At 41.3% G+C, this 5,307-nt stretch overlaps 1 pseudogene; it reads left to right on the top strand.

Moving 5' to 3' along the window:
• The first annotated feature begins 323 nt into the window (after positions 1 to 323).
• LOC110291012 (peptidyl-prolyl cis-trans isomerase D pseudogene) lies at positions 324 to 3,338 on the top strand (annotated as a pseudogene).
• The last annotated feature ends 1,969 nt before the right edge of the window (positions 3,339 to 5,307 follow it).

The raw sequence follows: 5,307 nt of genomic DNA, 5'->3' as shown, positions 1-5,307 counted from the left end.
AGTACTGTGAAGACTCATGGGAGCACTGTGAAGACTCATGGGAGCACCGTGAAGACTCATGGGAGCATCGTGAAGGCTCACTGTGAAGGCTCATGGGAGCACTTGCTTTTCTATTTCAACCAACTTGAAATTCCCAGTAACAAAAAATACTATCTATAGAAGTGGGGATGCTATTTATAGAAGGATGGTTCAGTAGGATTAAGCAGAAAATCCAGAAACAGGTCTACAGTAAAGCAGATGACCTGACACATAGGAACACTGCCAAGCTCCTCTCCCGCACACACGGGATTCCCCCATCCTGTGTCCCAGCGCCTGCCGTGAAGATGTTTCACCCATCCCCAGCAGCCAAGCCTTTCAAACCCAAGAACCTGAGGGTCTTCTTTGATGTGGACATTGGCCAGGAGTGAGTTGGCCAAATTGTTTTAGAATTGTTTGCAGATATTGTTCTCAAAACTGCAGAAAAATTTCATGTATAGTGTACAGGAAGAAAAGGCACTAGATGAACAACTGGGGAACCTTTCCATTTTAAAGGATGCCCTTTCCATGGAATTATTAAGAAATTTATCATTCATGGTGGAGACTTCTCAAATCAGAATGGGAGAGGTGGAGAAAGCATTGTTTTAAATCAATCATTTTATTCATTTACACTTCAAATGATACCTTCCTTCCTGGCTATCACTCCACCAACCCTCCTATCCCAATTCCCCTCTCCCCCCTCCCCTTTGACTCTATGAGGATGCTCCTCCATCCATTCATGCACTCCTACCTCACCCCTCTAGCATCCCCCAATTCTGGAGCATCAAGCCTCCACAGGACCAAGGGCCTCCCCTCCCATTGATGTCAGATAAGCTACACATGCAGCTGGAGCCATGGCTTCTTCCATGTGTACTCTTTGGTTAGTGGTTTAGTCCCTGGGAACTCTGGGTAGTCCAATTAGTTGATCTTGTTCTTCTTTTGGGGCTGCAATCCCCTTCAGCTCCTCCAGTCCTTCCCCTAGCTCTCCCATTGGGCTCCCTGGGCTCAGTCCAATGGTTGGCTGTGACTATTTACATCTGTATGTATTGGTCAGGCCCTGGTAGAACCTTTCAGGGAACAGCTATATCAGGCTCCTATCAGCAAGTGCTTCTTGGCATCAGCAATAGTGTGGGGGTTTGGTGCGTGCAGATGGGATGAATCCCTAGTTGGGGCCGTCTCTGGATGGCCTTTCATTCAATCTATGTTCCATGTTTTGTCCCTTTCTTTCCTTTGGACAGGAACATTTCTGGGTTAAAATTTTTGAGATGCGTGGGTGGCCCCATGCTTCTACTGGGGGCCGTGTCTATCTACTGGAGGTGGTCTCTAGAGGTTGTATCTCCCTTTATTGGGTACTTCGGCTAAAGTCATATCTGGAAGCCTCTTGCTTCCCTGGAGTCTGGAACTTTCTAGTGGGTACCCCAGTTCCCCATCCCCCTCTGCTACATGTTTCTATTCACTCTCCTGATCCTATAATTCTGTCCCTTCCAGGACCTGCTCCTGCCCCCCTTTTCCCTTCCCCTCCTTTCTCTGTCCCTGGTCCCTCACTCCCTCTAGCTCCTGTGATTATTTTGTTCCCCATTCTATGGAGGACTGAGGCATTAACACTTTGGTCTTCCTTCTTCTTAAGCTGCATATGGTTTGTGGGTTGTATCGTGGGTATTCTGAGCTTTGGGGCTAAAATCCTCTTATCACTGAGTGCATACTATGTGTGTTCTTTTGTGTCTGGCCTACCTCACTCAGGATAATATTTTCTAGTTCCATCTATTTGCTTGTTAATTTCATGAAGTCATTGTTTTTAATAGCTTAGTAGTACTCCATTGTGTAAATGTACCACATTTTCTGTATCAATTCTTCTGTTGAGGGACATCTGGGTTGTTTTCAGCTTCTGGCTATTATAAATAAGGGTGCTATAAACATATTGGAGTATGTGTCCTTGTTATATATTGGAGTGTCTTTTGGGTATATGCCTAGTAGTGGTATAGCTGGGTCATCAGGTAGAACTATTTTCAATTTTCTGAGTTACTGCCAGATTGAATTCCCATGTGGTTCTATAAAACATAAAAGCAATCATTCACCATGATCAAGTAGACTTCATCCCAGCGATGCAGGGATGGTTTAATATACTGAAATCCATCCATGTAATCCACTATATTAACAAACTCAAAGGGAAAAAAAGAGCCACATGATCATCTCATTAGATGCTGAAAAAGCCTTTGACAAAATGCAACACCCCTTCATGGTAAAAGTATCAGAGAGATGAGGAATTCAAAGCCCATACCTAAACATAATAAAAACAATATATAGCAAACCAATAACCAACATCAAAATAGAGAGAAATTTGAAGCAATCCTACTAAAATCAGGGACAAGACAAGGCTGTCCACTCTCCTCCTATCTATTCAATATAGTACTCAAAGTTCTAGCCAGAACAATTAGGCAACAAAAGGAGATCAAAGGAATAGAAATTGGAAAGGAGGAAGTCAAGATATCACTATTTGCAGATGATATGATAGTATACATAAGGAGAAAATATTTTTGGTGAAAAATTGGAAGATAAAAATTTTCATTATAAGCATGATCAGGAGGGTTTGCTGAGCATGGCAAATGCTGACCCCAATGAAAATGGTTCTCAGTTCTTTATCACATAGTTCTGACTCCTCATTTGGATGGGAAACATGTTGTGTTTGGTTAAGTAATTAAAGGACTAGGTGTGGCAAGGATGCTAGAAAATGTAGAAGTGAGGGGTGACAACCTGTCAAACTGTGTGTTATTGCAGAATGAGGAGGACGGAAAGAAGGGGATGACCCACAAAGATGGCTCTGACGATAGTCATACAGATTTCACTGAGGACTCAGATGTAGATTTAAAATATGGAGATAAAATGTTATTAATATCTGAAGACTTAGAAAAACATTGGAAATTCAAGTCTCAGAACTGGGATGTGGCTATTAAAACACTGTGAAGGGTTTAAGGTGCTTGGATAGTTCAAAGGTTGTTATTGAGAAAGCAGATTCATCCAGACTGCAGCCTGTAGCCTTGGGCTGTGTGCTATGTGCCTGTAAATTGAAGGTGTCAGATTGGCATGGGGCAACCGACAGTTGTTTGGAGGTTCCTGAAATGCACCTGTCAAACACCAAAGCAGTATCCCAAAAATCAAGGATGGCAAGGATTAAGGTGGTATGATCAAGGAGTGGCTGGTCCTAAGACAGCGCAGGAGATAGCCCAGGAGATAAAGCTATCCGGGCAGAATTGCTTAAAGTTAAACAAATGATAAAGGCACAGAAAGATAAAGAGAAGTCAGTGTATGCAAAAGTGACTGTTTAATAAGGATTAAAGTTTCCTTAAATATTGTAGTACAATGCTTATGTAAGGGGTAATGTAAGTTACTGTCTACATAATCCCTGATGTGTTTCCCTTGATTATCTGTCATTGTTTACATAGAAAGTGCTGGCACAGGTTCCTTCTTCATAGAGTGTTATGAAATACAAAAACAAACAAATAACCCACTGTCAACTGAAGTGACATTTTCTCTGTACCATGTTGGGCTAATGGGACCTATACAATGTGTGACATGACAGTGTGTCTTGGAATTAACCCTCTTTCTGTCTTATGCTTTCTTCTCTCCTTCTCCTTCATTCTCCAGTCACAATTTCTAACCACATATGTGCACAAAACCCACTATTATACATGCTACAAATTGAAATTTGAGAGACTAAATGAGAAGACATATGTTCATAGGGTACAGTGTTACTCTGGAATTGTCCAAACATCTTTGGGGTTGTTGTATTTATACGTATAAGAATTTACTTTCCGTCGCTTTTTGAGGTATTTGTGATCCAACCCATGATCCCTTTAATGGCAGCCATGTTATATATCTATGATAATTATTGTCTGATGCCTCACGAAAACATTTTGGAAAGCATCAAAGTTAACAGTCTATTATACCCAGTCTATTCTAGCCTGGTCTTCCTGGGTTAAGAATTTCGAGTGTGTAGTTGTGTGATTCTGGTCTAAGACATCTCATGATAGCAGCTGCACTCATGACTGCAGACTGAGTCTACAGTCATTTGAAAGATGTGCAGGGCTGAAGGTGTTGCTTCCAAGGTGGCTGGCTCACATTCTCAGGAAAGTGATACTGGATATTGGTGAAAGGCCATAGATGTCTAAGTAGTATGGCAGTGGACCAACTTCAGAGTAAGCAATGTGAGAGAAAACAACAGAAACATCACATTTTTGATGATCTCACCTCCCAAAGTCCCATTCTATTACATTGGCATCTAACTGGTTGGACACATACCTTTTATTTAACACAGAAGCAAGGCCCACCAAGTATGAAATCAAGGAAAGAAGGATTAGTGGGCACTGACTTGGTGGCTGTCTACCTCAACATCACTCTGTTATCAGAGAGGCACTTGGAAACATCCAAGCTTTCCTACAAGAATGACTAACTTTGAAGAAATCAAGCTGATGAAAATTTCATAAAACAATGAGAATAATATATCTTTCAAAATGAACTCTGCTCTTCTTTCTGCTCCATTAAGTTTCATTGTCAATGCATGCTCTGGAACTTGGTTGGCAGTAATAAGAAATAACTGGAGAAATCTACAGGATTGACAATCCCATGGCCGTGCTGTCCATCCTAATGCTGCACTTGCTGTAAAGCAGATGGTGATGTGTGCATCCTTGTTTGTTGAGACTTTTCCCTTCTAACAATGAGCTCATGAGCTGCTGGGAGGCTACCATGATTAACGTATACTCTGCTGCAACTTCATGTTTACCCTTTGTTCACTTTAAAAGCTCTTGCAGCACAATAAAGAGGCAACATCTCTGTCAGTGAGTTATGAAGCCAATAGTTAGTAAAAATCAGGTGGCCATTTTATAATATACATTATTAATACAATTTTAATAGTAGGCCATGAATTCAATTTTCTCATATAGAAGACTCATCTGAGAAGGGCCATTTGTGGAGCCATTTGGAAACCTAATATAGTAGAAGTTTCCTAAAATATATACATCTATGAAAGTGATGCAAGCAGAATTGTCAAATAACGGGGAGGATGGAGCCACAACTGGACATCTCTCATCACTAAATTCTGGTACCAAGAATGGGTTACATTTAATCTAGTTGGTGGTCAAGGGGGCCTCATGGGAATCCCCAAACGTCTAAGGCCATAGCCAAGGCTATATTGGTTACTTTCCACAAACTGCTTATAAGGTTGTATTATAGATGACAACACCTATACAATTCACTGAACATAGAGAAATTAGACTGGTGCCTTTTTAGAGCCTTCAC

Source organism: Mus caroli, unplaced genomic scaffold (genome assembly GCF_978045245.1).
Source record: "Mus caroli unplaced genomic scaffold, Mus_caroli_1 scaffold_3, whole genome shotgun sequence".
In the NCBI taxonomy this organism is placed as follows: domain Eukaryota; kingdom Metazoa; phylum Chordata; class Mammalia; order Rodentia; family Muridae; genus Mus; species Mus caroli.
Note: the sequence above shows the minus strand (reverse complement) of the source record. Positions and strands in the feature narration are given on the sequence as shown.